We start from the raw sequence: 18,908 nt of genomic DNA, 5'->3' as shown, positions 1-18,908 counted from the left end.
ATACTTTGAAGTTGAAAGTGACATTGGAACATATTCTTGTAATTCTTTAGGTATCACATATAGGCAGTTAGTCACACTTCCTGCCAGCTTCATTCTACTTTCATTTAAGTATTTTTCTTTCAAAATCATGCACTCCACCTCCCAAGAGTTAGTGCAACAGTCTGGTGGACAAAGCCTTGTCTGTACCAGAGATCTCCTGATTCATTTTTCCTAGGGCAATTCATCCATCATCAGTTATCATCAGTTTTAGAACAGAATTGCTGAAAACATACACAGAGTTATACAGAAAAGGATACTTAAAGTCAACATATAATTTAACTTAGATTAAATTTTAAGACAGATTAATTAGTCTTCCTAATATTTTCCAGAAATCAATTATATCATCAGTGATGCTGGGGGTATGGATTCAAAATGTAGCTCAAGAGAAAGAGATGGGTATGAACACAGAGGGATCTTAGAAATAACCTGAAAAAAGAAATAAACCTTTCTATACACCATGCAAGTATTAGTCAGTAAATGATGGCTGTGTACATTAGGTGGAAGAACAGATATTAAACTGAAGAATCTCAAATACCTGTAAGTCTCATATATTATCAGTTCTTTTTAGCCTATTAGGATTAGGATGAAATATCTCTAAAAATCCCTTCCAAACTGTTCTGATTTGCCTCTGATACATATTACCATGGTCACTGTACATTTTAGAAAGCTAGACAAAGAGAATTCATTTTCATCAGTTCAACTTCAAACCATAGTGACAAACCATCTATTCTTATTTTCATTTTCCTATTCAGCTCCAGCTGCAGCCCAAATACATCACCATAAACTGTGAAGCAGGAGTCTGGGGAACAAACAGTTCATATAGGTCTGCACAAAAGGATTAGAGCACCTTATTAAAAATAAATGCTAGTGCTTCAGTAATGAAAAAGCCCATAATTGTATCATAGTGTCACCTTTACTACCTGGGCAGTGAAACTTGAAGGCTCTAAAATTGATCAAAGGGCTGATGATTAGCACCTAGGTAGGTCTTAAATTATCAAACCCAGTGTTTTCTATTCTTGAATTTTTAGTTGGTATCTTGAGAAAGATTTTCTTTGCATCCACAAAGAAACACAGGTATGGCAGTTAGAAGAAAATAAACCAGCTGCTGCTCTGCATAGAAAATCACTCCATGTCACCAGTTACAGATAATAAAGGAAACACTGGCAAAAATCCACGACATGATACCCCAAACCATTACTGTTTACACTCTCTGCAGTGTAAAAATAACCAATGACATCCAATCGTTGTTGTCCAGGTCTGCAAATCTGCATCCAATTTGATTATAGTGCATGGCAAATGAGAATGCTATTTCCAATTTCAGCCAGCCTGATAGACAACAACTGCACTCCTGCAGCCCTAAGGCAGCATGTTTTGTTTGTTCAGGACCAGCCTGATCTGAGATTTTGTTTTCTCTATTTCTTCACCTTTCATTTAAGCTCAGGTGAATTTAAGCCTTTCCACAAAATTCTTTAGCACTGAAATGATGACATGATGCAGAGGACTTACTGAATAACCCAGTAAAGGCTCTTCTCAACATGACTGCTGTATTTTACATCTGTCAGGAGCGCTGAGGTCTTGGTGAAGTTAAGGAAGGAGGCTTAGAGCAGAGAAGAGAGGCAGGAATGGAGCATATGTATAAAGCAGAGTATCACGAAAAAGCAACACAACCAGCTTGCAATGGATCAATTAAGACATGAATGCTTTTTTTTTTTGGTGGACTTAGGAAGCTAATATAAGAAAATGACTGACTAGAAAATTATAGGGCACAAAAAGACAGCAGTACAAAGTACCAATGTGCAAAACAAATGAAAAAGATTGTTCCAAAGCAGGAGCACACACTGCAGGTACCTAACTCCTATTCTTACTATAAAATCAAAGTGTACATTAAGGAAATCTGTAATTAATAGTGTCTTCTATAAAACTACAGTAAATAAAAGCTATTCAGAAGAGCAGGAAGTGACATATGGTCACTCCTTCAAGGATAATGTTCCTGTTCCAAAGATATGTAAGTCGTTTATTTAAGGGGAGATGCAAAGTCATGCAGGAGAGTCCAGTCTCCTCTTGTCTCTCTGAGAAGATTTAAAGGACTCTTTCAATTTAAAGATGCTTCTGCAGTAACAATACTAAATGCTGCGGAATTACCTTGTCTGAATCCAGTGATCAACACAATAAATCCTAACTGGTGGAGCAATGACAAAACACAATCCAAATCTTCACAGTGCTTTATGAATCAACTGTAGCATTTTATCCCTTTGGAGATTACACAGGGCCTGCCCAGAGCTGCCTTCTTTCACAGGCATTGATCACCTGGGTAAAGTTAGAGTTTAGTATTCCTAAATCACTGAATTCCTAAATAATTTAATACACTGATTTTATCACTATTCATCATATTTCTCCCACAAATAGAAAACACCGAGAATAGTCTTGGCTAAAGATGGTGGCAGTTAAATTGGATTAAAGGACTGTCCTTTCTGCTATCATCTCTATTAGATCCACAATGTCTGACAGAGGTTTACAGAATTAACTACTGGCTGTGTCCATGCCTCATCCCAAAGCTAAGAGCCAATCCTAAACTACACTGTCCTTCACACAACTCTGTGTCTTTGCTGCAGACATCAATTAAGGATGATATCAGGCTATATGTGGCCCTGTGACACTGCACAAGAATTCATTAGGAAGGAAAGTCTTATATTTTTAAAATTATGATTGGTTTAAAATAAAATCCAAAACTTAAAAGGAGATTTAATGCAGAGCAACCATGTTTTCACAAACACAGATGGAGATATTCCTGGGGCAGAGATGTCTGAAGCCCAGGTGAAAAGGCTCAGGAACATCCCTTTCTATGGAACACAAACACATGCTCTCCAATAGCAGAGATTTGCTCATTCATTTTTTGTCCATGTGCTTAAGAGGGCACATTCTTGTGTTTATGTAGACTGCATTTGATAATTACAGATCAGGTAATTATTAAAATCCACTAATATTTCCTTATGATGTTTTTCTGAATCTTCTTCCTAGGAGGCAAGACACAATTACTCTTAGGATGATCATTGGATGTAATTGCTCCTAACAGTCACTCGCAGCTATCATATTATTGCAGGTGTACTTCCTGGCTGTATTTACTAGACTCTCTTTTTTCTTCTTTTTAGTGAAGAATAAATTATAAGTCTGTTTTGTTTTAAATCAGACAGAGTTGGAAAGAGCATAATAAGATATGACAAGTTATAGCAGAATTCAACTCCTGAGAATTCTCTTCTTTCCCCATGCCAAATCTGAAGATGCCATATACTCAAATCTTCTCTACCAGTCATAAAATTTTAATTAGCTAAACTAAAAATACTGATACTATTTACCACTGTTCTTATTTATTTCTTAAACTGCTAGACTTGACACTTCTAAAACAGCTTGCCTATTGGAAAGGACATCACTAATACAGTAATAGTCTGTTTCAGCATACACGTGAGCATCCTGTTCAGCTTCATTACAATTAATCAGTAATCTAGTCTCTTGTTTCTCACTGCCAAATTATTAGCTACATTCATGGATGGAATATTAATTTATACAATACCCTGGGGTACTTCTCTGTAGTACAAGATGCCTCATGAACAGATATCAGTGAAAGCTTTGGTAGAACTTTGAAACAAAAAAAGAGTAAATCTAGTCATGATCAGCTGAACTATATGACAACAGTAGAGATCTGTACCAGCAATTGTAGTAAACATCACTGAGATATAAAAAATTAAACATGGACTTTGCATGGAATAATGAATTATTCTTTTAAATGCAAGAACCAAGTACCTTTCCCTACAAAAAATATATTTCTGGAGGTTTGTGAAGAACACTTTGACTTTTTCAAGGTCAAATCATGTTGTCAAAGTATAGTACTGTACGTGCATTGTGTAATGGGGAGATTTGCCTGTTCTGGAAGTGATTTTTTTCCCAGTTGCTCTGCATCATCTGCTCCAGCTTCCCATTACATGCATGAGGGCAGCAGACGGATCCAGAGGTTCTGCCTCTGGCCGTGCCTGTTTCAGCAGCCCTTACATGCTGCAGGCTTTATCTTGCAGGGTTTTGCAGCTTTCTAGTGCATGAAAATGACCTTTGCACAGGTGCAGAATGGATACACAACTGTTTGCCTCTTGCACAGTCTTCTTTCTGTTTTATGTGCATTTTCCCTAGTCTTTGAATATCAGAGATGATGAAGTATTACTTTTTAAATGGTGGAAGAAAATTCCATAAAATACTAATAACCTGGTAGTATCAAAACATGCTTAAGATGCATTATATTACAAAATTACAGTATAACAGGATATACATTTTTCATTTAGTGACTATGAAAACATAATGAAACTTCAATGGGGAAATTATGTCCTCTGTTGGTTTTTCACAGTCCAAAGAAAACTGAATACAGGATGAGCTCTTGGTAAGACTATAGTGGCCTGCAGCCCCCTGTAAAATGCTAGACTGCATTTTGAAAACTCATAGCACCCCAGCTTAGAATTATCAAATCAAGGCATTTGGTCATTTGAGCACAAACTGCTTGAGTTTTGAGCCTATCAGCAATCCAGAATGGCTCTCATAGCACAAGAAACACAGCATAGGAAAATGCTTGCCAAGAGCAGAATGAAAACCACTGAGAAAGAAACAGGGTTATTTTCAAATTTCTAGCATAACAGTATTAATTATTATGAAGCTTTCGCTCATAGGGATTTTTAAAATTCTCCATTCTGAAGTCAATCACTGCACCATATATAAAATAATTTCAAGCTTTAATTATAAAATAATAGGCAACATATTTGAAAGCAGCATAGAGATTTAGCTAACTCAGGCATTTCAGGCAAGGCTCATATTTTGATGTCACCTTCTGTTCTCACATTTTAATGTTTCAGGCATCCTGCTTTATGAGCAGGTTATAATTTATTGCACAGCAAATGTTGGAGAGCCCCTGTTCTTCCTGGACCTGGCAGCTCTGTCTCACATACAACGGGATCAGAAACTGGTATAATCTCAAGATCTAGACTTCTACAGAGAATAAAGGATGTATTTATCAAGTACAGTGTATGGAGCTGCTCCTGCAGGAATATGAAAAATAGGTCTCCATAGAGTGTTAAGACTCTGTATGAGCCACAGCAGACACATTTACAGACATTTGTCTGAGGTATCATGAGACAAACTTGACATGAGACTCAGCCACGTCTTTGTTTACCACCTTTGCAAACACTTAGGGTCTTATTAGGCACACACAGCACAAGTTTGGCTTCTTCATTCCAGATGCAAGGTTTTTGGAAGGAAAAAAGATTGGATATGGGCTTTTGAGCTTCTGTTGTTGTCCTTTTGGAACGTTAATCACCAGATTTATCAGTACAGGACACACAAAACCAGCATTTTTTATCAAACATGCATCAAACTAAGGGAGGGCTCCCAAGGTGACTCCTCAACAACCTACCAGGTTAGCATTATCTATTCTATTTAAATTTAAAAACAAAACAAAACCCTGGACCTATCATATATCATGAGAGTTTAATAAACACTTAGTTCATCTGAGATAAAATTCATTAAATTAATAAATGCTGGATGTTTCAAACATCCAGCTATCTGAAAACCAAAGTCTGAAGATGAGGATTTATAAATTGCAAATGAAAGAACTAGTCCCCCGTGATATCAGGCAAAATGAACAGCATGTTGGTAGATGTTAAATCCTAAAGCATACATAATCTCCTTAAACCTACATCTGTGAAACCCAACAGTGAACTTAAAAAAAAAAATCTGTCCTTTATGGTCAACAGAAAACAATTTAAGCAAACAAATGATAAAAACCAGGGTAGCCAAAATGTTCTTCACTGTTGGATTGTTGGATATAGAGGACCTGGGTGGAATTGATCTGATTTGGTTGAAAAAAATAGCCTACCATCCTACAATTTGCAATGAAAATTTTAGCGCATTATTTAATGCCATGAAAAAGAAGCAATAAGCTATGGATGGATCATCCACAGTAACCAGTATAATTTAAGTCATGATATCATCATTTATCCTCATTTGGGGTAGGTGGAGTTTTACATTTAAGATGCTGTAGCTCCTTTGAAGTCTAGGTCTCTGCAGCTTGGTTTTTTGGTTGTATAGACAGACCTTTTGATTTCCAAAAAAAGTACCAAGCACTTACACAGATGTTAAGTCTTCCAGCTGTAACATGCTGTGTATACTGAAAGACTAGGATCTTATTACTCTATCAGGACTTAATTAGTAAGGTGAATATTTAGATAAAGCCTATTTCCTGTTCTATTTAAGGATCTATTTCCAGATGTTACTGTAGTTCACACTAGAAAAGATGTAAATTAGGTTGTTTCAGACTGAGTTTTCTGAGATGTAAACTGTCTCTACTATTGTATTATCAATGCAATGAGTAACATCTGAAGAAAGCCTTCTCTTCACCAAGTCAGGGAGAAACAATTGACATAAAATTTGTTACCTAATTTGCCTATTTCATGTAACAACCTGTGTTTGGTTTGATGTGATTTATGCACTTACGTCTTTCTCCCAAACCAATTTCCATCATTCCATTTTAAAGGAACCAAAGAGGTTATCTACTTCATATTTATACCACATCCAGAGATGTATGGCATTAAGAGTAGGGGTTTTCTGGTATTGAGTTGAAAAGCAAGAATGCGTTCATGTCCATATTTACGTTCACATAGATCCAGGACTGTGGCTCCATTTATATGCAAAGCAGCAAACCCTATGCTTGGTTACTCAGACACTCCAGCAATGACTGCCTATAATTTATAGACAGAAGATGACAAAGTGCCAGTTATGTAAAGAGCTTTGAGCAGATAAACAGACTAGTCTATGCAGATTTCTATCTGTGAAATTGCAATACCAAAGACAGGGTTCTTTTATTTTGGAGAACTGAGCTAATTTTTTTCCTTCTTTTTCCCCTCAATGTCTTTATTGCTTAAACAGAAGATTTCAAAGTTTCATTTCTTCTTTGATGCTACATAAAGTACAAATAACATTCATTGTGGATGAAATAAAATATGCAATTAGTTCACAGTTAAAGGATTCTTTAAAAAAATGTGACTTTGGCTATCTCAACTGTTTACTCTTTTGTTTGAAAAAGTTTATCAGCAAAGGTGGAAAAACCCTTTTCAAGAAATCTGCAGGCAAAGTTCGAGTGAAATTCTTGATTAAACAGCCTTTTCTGTGCTGGAACTGTCAGTATTAACTGTGCTGTTTGAATTGCTGCATTTACAGCTAGGAAGTGAGGCATCATTAGCTGTTTAGGCTCTGATGCACAACTGTTATCCCACTAGATCCTAATGGCTTGTAAAGGAGAAAAGAGGCATGTGGATTTTGTCTAGTTGGAGAAGTTGTTGAAAAGTGAAGAATTGAGCTTCATCAGACAAAGCAGGGGAACAATCCCTTTGTTTACCCCTGAAGTTTATCCCCTATCCTGAGTGGCTTTGCTAAGAAAATCAAGGGACTGAATATTTCTTAAAGTTTCTGACCATCTTTGGAAAAAAGCATCTTGATTTTAGGTGATTTCTGTAACAGTGCAATAGAATCTGTAGGATTCTCAAGCCTGATCCTGTGAGATAATATCCCATAAATTAATCACTTCTGAGGATAGTTCCCCTTACACATCAGCCTACTGAAGGTCTTAGGAAGCATTCATTTTCCTTTAGACCTTCATGATGATAACTGAATGTTCAGCTCATTTTTGCCAAGTCATTACAGGGTAGAGCAACTGTTCTAAATGTGACTGTAGATCCTACTCTCTACAGGTGTCTGATAAAGCTGAAATATTGTCATTATGAAAATAAGAGTAAACAGAAATATTCCAGTAGAAATGGTAGAACAGATTGGCATGAGCCTTTGGCAGCTCATACTATGTTATTTATATTTTTTAGTCTCTTGGATAATCTTGGACTCTGTACATGTCACTCCTCCATGCTCATTAGCTTCATGAGAGCTCAGGAGATGATAGCTGGCTATCTCTTCTTTGTCTTCTCTGCCATCCTGTGCTCTGCCAGAGAGGGCAACATTGAGAGTTCTAGAGGTCTGTCAAATTTCTAACTATGTGGAGAGTTTAGGCTGCATTTGGAGCTGATTGACTTTCCCTATCAGTAACTGACAGACAACAGTGCAGCACAGAACAGGGAGAACACTGAAAACTCACTGTTACACAATATTCTAAAAAGTATTAATACAGCTTCAGCCATTCTCTTGGAGGAAGTGTACTCTGTGATTGAATAAGATGTAGTGTCAGCAGGGTTAATTAGATATACAGTTGGCCTAAACAAAAGATTAGGTTTTGACTGCAGCTGGCTTAACTGCAGCATATAAAATACTGGCATTGCACATTAAAATAAACCTCTATGGAGCAGATCTTTTGGGGGGCAGGCACTAATCCTGCAGTGCAAAGTTGCTGTACCCCAAGGTTATAACTGGCCAGCAGTATGGAAGACACCCACACACAAGAAGCCTCACTGACTAGCAAAGGACTAGGGGAATATTAATTAAATAACATTCACTGACTAGCAAGGGACTAGGGGAATATTAATGAAATAACATTCTCTGATATACTAGTATCTTTAGAAATAGATATATAAAAAAGCTAGTGTGAAAACAAGAATTTCCCCAGCATTTTATTTCTTTTGTTGTAAGATAAAGTTTTGCAAAATGTATTTAAATAAGGCTGCATTTCCTAGGTTCTCAGTAAATGTACCTACGCACTTGGCTAACACTTTCAAGAATTAGCATTTTTCCTTTAAAGATGAAACGGTTGAAAAATCACTGAGGAATCACATTGGTACATTGTGGGTCAGTCTATTTTGTAGTTATCGATAAATTTTCCAATTCATAAGTCTGCATCTCTCATCACTAAACATGCAGTAAGTAGTTACTGAGGAAAGAATGTAAATGGCAGTATGAGTCTAGCTGATTTATTCAGTAATTTCATTATTTGTTCATAAATAGACTGGTTTGTCTTCAACTGATGCTCAAGGCAATAGGTATATAAATTTTGATATCTGGTTTAAAGTAAGTCATGCCTACAGTTGCATAAATATATAGATATATGACACAGTATTATGGCTGGCAGAATATGATCCTCAGAGACTACTAATTACATAACTGTTGAGCTCATTGGAAAAGTCAAACGTACACTAATTTCTCTAAAAATCTGAACCATTTCTATTTTTCTATCACTAGGCCAACTCTGTTTCACCTTTCTAAGCTTAATTATTATCAACAACAACTGAATTAACTGAACAACTAGCCCATGGCAGTCTCCTGGTGGCAACCAGAAGTTCCTGTGCTGCAGCAGCAGGCAGCCACAGTCCTGCTGGGGCTGTGGGACATTCCCGGGGCAGGAGCACTGCAGGGAAGGCTGCAGCTCATAGCAAAACTGAAGTCTTCAAAGATGCTTGAGCTGCACCCAGTTCAATTCAAAGGTCAACTTCCAGCCACTTAAAGATATGTCACAGTCCCTTAATAATAGAAATTGTCCACGCTGTAAAATAACAACCAGCTAACACTGTGTGCACCTCTCGGGGGCTCTCCCAATGGATTGACAAGCTCCTAGAAGGCTTCCCTGCAGGATCCAACTTTGTATCATCCTATGTAGCCTAGCATTGCAAGGGTATAATCAACTTCTGTGCCTCCTGATATCAGCTCCTTTACCAGATGCAAACCCTGAACAGCCACATTATATATCCCTTTCAATTTAATTCTTCATCTTGTATTTGCTATAGTAACAACTTTCAACTGGGAGCAAATAAATCCTAAATTATATGTGTTGTGGAAAAATCCATTAACCAAGATTTCATCAGGTTAAGTATTCTGCAGACATTCCTGCCACAAAATGCTGAAAAATCTATAAGTCTACAGCTGAAAAATGAATAAAGCAGACTTTGGGGAGTTTGTTTAAAAATCAAACACACCCTCACTCCCACCCTCAGTGACAGTACTAGTAAAGAAAACAATAATGAAAATCCTGTAATAACTGCAAAGTCATCCTTTTATAGTCTCCAAAGCAGAGAACTTTTTACTTACATGCCATTCATATTTACGTAGGTAAAATATTTAATATGTTAATCTACAAAGGTAATTATTTTTATCTTTATAGTTTAGCCCAGCATGAAGGTTAACAGCAAAATGCAACTAAATAGGAGAACCAAATTAAGATTTTCCAGTTAGGTACATTTAAGTTCTATTCTCCGATAATTACAGACATATCTATAATTCAGGTTTTAGTAAAGGTTTGGTCTGTGTGTTATTGACTGAATCTAGTATTTCAGAATCTTTTGATACCATAATATGATGTTATATTGGCCTGGTACCACTTTTTTACACTATTCTTTTCCTCTGTCAGATTAATTTTAAAAAAAGATGCCAAACTGTGAAGTCTATTTAGACAGGTCAGTCTTTTGAGTAAAGACAGTCTACTGCTGCCTTCTAAATGCCTTCCACCAAGAGGTCCTAGACATTTGGATGGCTCATAGGCTCCACTGCATAGATGGTATGTAAATCTATCTTCTTTTTCACCTCCATTTCATTCAGAATGCTACTATGGTGTTTAGTTAAGTTCCCCATGTATGGTAAACTTCAGACTTTACTATTAGGAATTTCTGCTTGAATTTCCCCCGTTTTGATGATCCTGTGGCAAGGAGCCTGGCATGCAGCTCGGGCACAGGATTCACCCTGCTGAGCCTCGGAGGCAGGAGGGAAGAGGGGCCAGGAGTGCCACAGGGTCAGCCTGAGGCGCCACAGTCCTTGTGTCACTGTGACCAACGTGTGCAAGCTGTCAACCAGCCAGCGAGGGCCAGCCTCAGCTGGCAGCCACAGTTAGTCACGAGCTTATCTGATGGGGACACAGATAATGTCTTTAAGACAATATGGATTTCATCCTGTCAAGAAAGAAGACTCATTGTGCCAAGGCAAGGGGAGAGTGAGAAACTTAGAGCAGTAATAAACAGCTTTTGTTTACTAACCTTCCAGTGGGAGTTACCAATACTGTAGCAGGTTACTGCATTACTGAATTACTACGTTAAATAGGAATAGTATTGAATAGAGGAAAGTATGTAACACCTTGGACTGTTCAGTGGTAAAACACCTGGTTCAGAAATTCTGGATGACATTTGGCTTGTTTATATTTCTTGTGAATGGTTATAACAATGTTAAGTACCATCAGAAAGAAAACTGGTAACTCGAGCTTAGTACATTCAAACTGGTTAATATTAAGGAACTTACTTCTACTATAATTGCTGTAGCACTGCAAATCACAAGAACTCCAGAATTAAAGGTATCATATTGTCCACAAATGTTTAAAATACAAACTCATAGTTTCTTCATTCCTGGAGCCTGTCTGAGTATAAGCTCAAAGCTGTGATTCTCACATACCAGAAGCTGGAGCCTAAACTAAACCGTGAAATATAGTAAGAGTCCCAACACTAAAAAATGTCAACAAATCTAAGTTAAATCAATGTTGGCTTAAGAATAAGACAGGTATTTTACTTAATTGTGACAAAAAACTTTAAAAACAAATATAGATATATGCACAGGAAGGAAAATAATACTGTTGCAAAGGTATAGTAGTGTTGTAATATATAATTCCCTCCCATTTCCCCCCCAATTCATTATCTGTTAGTTGGTGGGTCAGTTATAATACATACAAATTAAATAATAAATGGAGGACAAATACCAAATTAAACACATGCTGTACAGATCATTTATTATCGCTGCAGATAAGTGTGGAATAGATGTAGAAAAAGCCAATCAACCAAACCAAAAAGCAAGCAAACTAAGAAATTCCTACCAATACAACTGACTTAAAGGTATATTCCTGATACTATACAGGTGGTAGTATCAGACAACTCTTCCATCAATAAAGCCAGTAGTCATTAACCAGAAATGAAGAATTCTGCCACCAACAACCTTCATAATGCTGGAATCAGCAATACAATGCAAATCACAATTTACTAGGAAGCATTTTCCCTTGCAGTGCTCACTTTATGTCTCTAATGCAGCACTGACCATGGAATTTCTAGTCACCAACAGAATTCCTTCCTTTTCATTCATCTAGTATGCAACAGCTCTTATCTCCTGGGCCGTAACATGTCAAATACTTCTACATAATTAAAGCCACACTGATTGACTGGCTAAGAATATCACTGGTGTAAGTTTCTTTTTAAAGCTGCCTTATCTGTAACCAAGAGTTGTCTTCCAGTAACACAAGATTTTGTGCCTAAAGGACATTTTACATATATATTTACACACACACATATGTAGAAATAATGTTCCTTTCTCCTCCACAATACATCAATAACAAGAAAATATCATCATACTCTGATTTCCCCTTGTCATGTTAAATTGAAGAGGACAAAATAGGGCAAGAGGCACTTAGTAAGCCAGGCAAAATGCATAGATTTTAAGTATGGAAACTATAATCAATATTATTATATCCTTTGATATAAACCCTTATTGCATTCCCAAAGAGAATCCTTCCATATTTCATTGCTTCCATGCGTATCTTAGATTTGTTGTGATGGTGTGGTTTATTTTAAAAAAGAAAATTAAAATCTGTAGGGGCCAAAAAACCATTGACAAACTGGTGATGAGGCTTATGTCTTGTCAGGTTATTTTATATTTCAATGTACTGTTAACAGTTCATTCTTTTTAAATACAAATCTGAGAGCAAATTTAAATATCAAGACAAGCAATCTGGTAGCATGGCAACAATGTGCTATACTGCATAGTAAGAATTTGGAAGCATGCAAGCCTGCTTCTTTCCTATACTGGATCATTTTATAAAAGCAGAAATAAATTTATATTCTTTGTAACTGCCTTGATTATTTATCTATTAGTAGCTGTAGTTGTCTTTGAAACTCAAGACAGCATAGCAACCCTGTGAAACCTGGTACCAGTCAGAATGCAGAATGGCTATCCTTAACAGACAACAGACACAAAAGCTGCAGATTAGAAAAAGAACAAAAAAAAAAAGGATATGTTTAGTAACAGTGTTTAATACAAGATTTCTTCCCAGGAGAGCGATTTGGTATGGATTTGAGGAGCTGCTTGTTGCTGGTTTTGTACATTTAAGATAGAAGTAAACGTGCCTGCTATGACTACATTATGAATTCATAATTAAATCTAACCTCTGTACTGAGGTGAGAGACTTCTAAATCTTTCTGTCTTACACTTAATCTTCATGAAATTAATAAATAAAATAAATCTTACTCTAAATCTTCAAGGTTCAGATCCCGTGAACCATTAACACAAAGGCAAAATACATACACAAGAAAAACTTGCAAGGTCAGGTCTCTCTTGGAGAATATTTCAGAAATAAAAAGGATTTCACTCCTCAAAAGTTATCAGGGTTACTGTACAACTGACTTGGGAAGAGGAACTTATGCAAAGATTGCAGCTGAGAAGTGCATTTCTGAAGACAATCTCTCAGTAAAGGGAACAAAAGCAATCTGGAAATAATGCAAATTGGTGATATGTCACAAATATTCCTAATATCAATTCACAAAATAAAATTTAAAAATTCCGGTTAATAGCATGGAAATATTCAATGTGCCTTTTAAGTAATAAAGTGATACCAATTTCTATGTGGCTGAATCTTCATTATTAGGCCTGTAACTAGGAGGGCTATTTCCTGAAGGAAACTTCATCTTACTAATTCAATAGCCAACTGTTCCAAGATACTCCTCACGCAGCTCCCACTGGAAGCCTGCGTTGGTATTAGTAGATGTCTGCATTGCAGAAGTACTACTATTTGAAAATCCTTATCTAGACTGCAAACCTCACTTTGGTTATAACTGACATATTTTGTATACCTTTTTGCCAACTTTTCTTTCCTCTTCATTTCCTTCTATCTCAAAAGAAAATGATCCCTTCATGCATGAGTATACTTCAGAGTATGCATCTCCAGCAGTATTTCAGTTATCTGAGAACAATGACACTTTTTCCCTGTCATCCCTACCTACAAGGCTTCTAGTTCTTCCTCTTTAGCTTAGGTGGAAGCACCTATTAATCCCAGAGTTTTCCATACCGGTCTTTACTCAGCTCTAACTTACTCCTCTTGAAGTGCAAATCACCTTCCTCTGCTGCAGCATGTGAATGAAGACAGTAAGTACTGCAACAAAAAAGGAAAGGAATGTCATGTACTCAAGTGACACTGCATTTACCTACCAGCATCAGAAACAAACTGTTCAATCCTTCCTTTTTTACCAGTTGTGCAAGGCCTTCCTTCCAAAAAAATAGTATTGTTAGCCAAGAGAAGACCTAAGTTCAGACAAAACTGAGAATTCGAATGGAAGTTCTTTTCTCATGGATGCCATGACAAAGCTTGTGGTGCATGTTCAGCTTCTGTAGACAGCAAAAGCCAAAAAGCACTACACACTTCGCCAATCACATGGTGCTGTCTTGAACTGCTTTTCATGCAGCTCTCATGGGTCCTCAGGAAAAAACAAATCATACATGTAACACTCTTCCCAGCAGACTAAAAGCATTTGCATGTACTTATAATGAATATTTGACTCGGCAACTGCAAGTTTTTTGAGTATCTAAAAACCAGTAAATTCTGATTCTACTTTCAGTTCTTTCTCTTAACTTGTGAAGCTCATGTGACTGCATCAGTGCTTTATTTTCTGTAGCTATAACTACCATTACATCTCTTGCACAAATGTTGCAAGGCTTTAATTGACTCATAGTACTGCCAAAAGATACCTCCTAGTAAAAGCTCTTGCTTGCAAGTAGTATGTACTTCTTTTTGTTTATTTCAAGCAAATATCTCTTCCTTGGTAGGCTTATAGTAAGGTATTAGTTTGTATTAATGTAATGTACTGTTTCACATATAATAGAAGTTAATATATCATACTGATACTGTATTCCATCTTTGCTGAGATGCACGGATTAATCCTAAAATGGAAACTCTAAATCTTTAAAAATCTGACTCCTGGAAACATGTCTGCTTCTTGTATAATGTACAGGTAGGCACAAACAGGATCATAACACTTCAGGTTGTTAAGAGTGTCAGAGGTCTCTTGTCCAACATTTCCCTCAAACCAGGGTCATCAGTGAGCCCTGATCAATTTGCTGAGGGAATTATCCAGCCTGGTCTTTACAGAGACCATATAACCTCTCTGGGCTACCTGTCTCCATGTATGATTGTCCTTGTGGGGCAAAGTATTTTACTTGTATCTAGTCTGAACCTTTATTTCAACATATGCCTTTTGTCTCTCATTCTTTGGCACATGCCACTGTGTAGAGCCTGGCTCCAGTTCCCTGAGGAACTCTTATAAGGACTGGAAGACTGCTGTTAGGTGCCCCCATAGCCTCCCTTCTGCAGGCTGATCAAGTCCCACTCCCTAACCCTCTGCTCAGAGCTCAGCCTCCAGCCCCAGCCACTTCAATGGCCTCTGCAGAACCCCAGGTCTTCAATAACTTCCTTTACTGGGGGACCAAAACTGGACCCAGGGTTATAAACATCACCTACTGAGCAGAAGGGAATAATCACTTCCCTCGATGTCCTGGCTGCACTGTTGTTCATACAGACCAGGATGCTCCTGGCTCTCTCTGTTGCCAGGGGTTGTGGCTGGTTCATGTCCAGTTTGCTGTCCACCAGGACCTCTGGGCCTTTTTGGCAGGGCTGCTTCTCAGCCTCTACCATTGCAGTGCTTAAAGCATGAAATAATTGCCTTGTTTATTTAAACACAGATTACAAGGGAAATGGATATAAAAACTCTGCAGAAGCACCTGAACTCTGATGTGTTCAAAGGCTACCACCAAGATTAGTTCTGAACAAAACCAGAATCCTCTATATCTCTCTGTGAGCTGGTAGCTTGGAACAGGTTACTTTTTCTAATTTCTCCACCCTCAGCACAGGAATATTAACTGAAAGATGGTTAAACCATGGTATTTTCACAAATTACTTCTTAGCAAATCTTCTTAGCAGAACAGCTCGAGAGATGGCAAAATTATGCTTCTTGAAGTGGTTTCTCATGTTCACAGCCTTAAGCAAAGGTCACTTTTCAAAGACCTAGCTTGTTTTAATTCATGTCCAGTCCCCAGCCTGAACCAGCATTAATCAAGTATCTACACAAAACATGCTTATCGAGATTCCTCCTTGGAACTGTAATACTTTGACCAAAAGAGCTGAGCATCTATGGCTTTTGCAAGAACACTTTTCCTTTACTATCAGAGGATCAAGAGAGAGCAATAATGTAGCTGATTATGCATTTTTAATATAGCTTCAGATATTTCCAAGTGCAGATATGGGCTAAACTATCAGAGATTTCGAAACTGACAGTCAGGGTTTATAAGGACAGTTCTGCAGCATGAAATCCTATGAACTTATGAAATGGACTAAGGACAGTGGCTTCAATTTCAGCAGTTTAGCTCTCATAGAACAACGTATGAAAGAAAAGCTCTTTCATCTTGTCTGTCCCATATGGAGAAGAACCAGGATGATAATGATAAATTGTCATCTTATGCTTGACATAAATGTCAATCTTTTGCTTCTCAAACACATAACCTGCATATACTGTATTTTAAGTGGCAATAAGGACTTAAACTAGAATTCCTCCCCTTTAAAACAATGTTATATTTGAAACGCTGAGGCTTACACAGAACGACAAAAAACTATGACAGTAATTGGTTCTTTTCTTCAGTTCTACTTATTAATTAATGAGGGATTCTTGGGTAGCAGGCATAATAGATAAATACCTTTTCTGCAAACAGATTTCCCAGCCCCTCCTGGGAGATTATAGGGCCAAGTAATACAACTGAAAAAACTACTTGCATTTTTCCAACTGGTCACAGTAATTTCAGACTTTTCTTAAACATCACTGCAATGCACATTATCTCTGTACTATACACGTTGTATGATCTCTTCAGTTAAATTTCTTTTCTTGTATGTCCTCACTAGCATGCAACAACCACCAAAACAACTCTGAGGATGCAAAGTGTGTAAATCTGAAAGCACAGACTGCCAGTTGAGGCAAAATAAGGCAGTCTTTGACTTTCCAAGATGCAGCTCTAAATGCAGTATTCCCTTCCTTTCCCCCACCCCCATCCCTTTTGTTATGGCAATACAAGGCACCACACACACATATTCAAAAAACTGTTCAATAAGAGGCAAACAGACCGTGCTATACTATCTCATGTTGTTTATCCCAACAAGAATCAGATATTCTTAATTGAGCACCCTTTTCCCTCCAGATTTCATGATTAAGGGAACGGGGAAAGAGCAGATCAAAGACTGATCCCTTTGCTACAGTGGAGACATGAAACCAGAACCAAATACAAACTCCGAGCGGTGCTGCATTACAGGAGGGCTCCTCTCGCTTTTCTTTTCACTCGTATTAAGACAAACGGACTTAAGCCTCCCGCCCTGCCACAAAACGCTGACATGATGCGGATGCTGCACGGCCGGTGCCCGCGTTACCCGGAGCCGCCGTCCCGGCACGGCGGGGCTGAGGCGGCCGGGCCGGGCTCGGAGCTCGCACCGTCCTGCGGGAGCCGAGCGGAGCCGCAGCCCGGCCCGGGGGATCGCCGCCGGTTCTCCCCCGCCTGGCGGGGGGCGGTGGCGGCGCCTCCCCGGGCTCAGCGGGGACAAGCGGGAGTGCGGCAGCCCCCGGTGCCGGGGCCCCGCGCCGCCCATCGCGACAGCGCGGCCGCTCCGCCATGCCGCAGGGGCTCCCCTTCACCCCGGCTTCCCGTCCGCTTGCGGGCAGCTCGGTTGCCAGGGGATGGGGATGAGGATGGAGATGAGGATGGGATGGGGCGGGGGTAGCCGCTCGCGGGGAGAGCAGCCCCCAGCCCCGGTTCGAGGGGAGCCCCGGCCGTGCTGCCGCGGGGCGGGCGCGTGCCCGGGGGCTCCCCGCTCCCCTGAGGGCACCCGCGGGATGCTGCCGCCCCACCCGCGACGGAGCCGCCGGTCCCGCGACGACCCCGGCCGGCGGTCGGTCGGTCGGTCGGTCGGTCGGTCGGTCGGTCGGTCAGCCCCCCGCCCTGCGCCCCCCGTCCTTACCGCGGTGCAGCGGCGGCGCCGGTCCCGAGCAGCGGGGCAGCCGCAGCCGCTCTTTTGTGTGGCTGCCGAGCGCCGCACACCGCGGCGGGCCCGCCCGGGAACCTGCCTGCGCCAGCGCCCGGGAACCTGCATGGCGCATAGCGCCCGCGCCGCCTCCCGGCCCCGGCGGCAGCGGGGGGCGGCCGCGGCCCCGCGCAGCCCGGCGGGCTCGGCGGGACGCCCCGGCCCGCCCGCCTTCCAGCTCCGCACCGGCGGCCGGGCACTGCGCCAGCTCCGCCTGTACCGCGCCCTCAGAGGCGTCCAGCGACAGGACGAGGAGCAATGGCCATAAACTGAAGCACGAGTTTCACCTCAGCGTGAGGGAGAGCTTGACACTGAGGGTGGCAGAGCCCTGGCAGAGCTGCGCAGGGGGGCTGTGGGGTCTCCCCGTCTGAAGACACTCGGAACCGGCCGGACGCGTTCCCGTCACCTGCTCCAGGTGGCCGTGCCTCCCAGCCCGGGCAGTCCTGACTCGGTGACCGTGTCCGGACGCGGGCACTGAGAGCAGGCCCCGCCAGCTCCGCTCCCGAGCCCCGGGCAGCAGCTGCCGCAGCGCTGTTTGCTGCACGCCCGCATCCCGCTGTGGCACTCGGCAGGGCCACCCTGATTCCCCAGGGATCTGCTCTGGTGCTGGGCCGGAGCTGAGGATGTTTTCTCGGAGTCTCCACAGCATCTCTCTGCGAATTACATTCCTGAATGCCGTGTCATCCTGCTAGGTGTTCACCTCACCTCTCCCTGTTGCTTGAGGTGCTTCAGCACAACAAAGCCCCAAACACCAAAAGTTTGACCATTATAGCAA

General features: G+C 40.3%; 1 protein-coding gene across 4 annotated transcripts in view; it reads right to left on the bottom strand.

The window, feature by feature from the left end:
• The window catches only part of APBA2 (amyloid beta precursor protein binding family A member 2), an 86,260-nt gene extending 68,025 nt beyond the window's left edge, over positions 1-18,235 (bottom strand). For 2 of the 4 annotated variants that reach the window (XR_002465586.3, XM_021532003.3), the window contains exon 1: positions 18,071-18,234. The gene's annotated coding sequence lies outside the window, so the exon portion shown is untranslated. Of the gene's footprint in view, positions 1-18,070 lie in introns of all 4 variants that reach the window. The other 2 variants (XM_021532005.3, XM_021532007.3) reach the window with 1 other exon arrangement.
• Positions 18,236-18,908: the final 673 nt, after the last annotated feature.

The sequence above is a fragment of the Lonchura striata genome, chromosome 11 (genome assembly GCF_046129695.1).
Source record: "Lonchura striata isolate bLonStr1 chromosome 11, bLonStr1.mat, whole genome shotgun sequence".
Classification (NCBI taxonomy): domain Eukaryota; kingdom Metazoa; phylum Chordata; class Aves; order Passeriformes; family Estrildidae; genus Lonchura; species Lonchura striata.
Note: the sequence above shows the minus strand (reverse complement) of the source record. Positions and strands in the feature narration are given on the sequence as shown.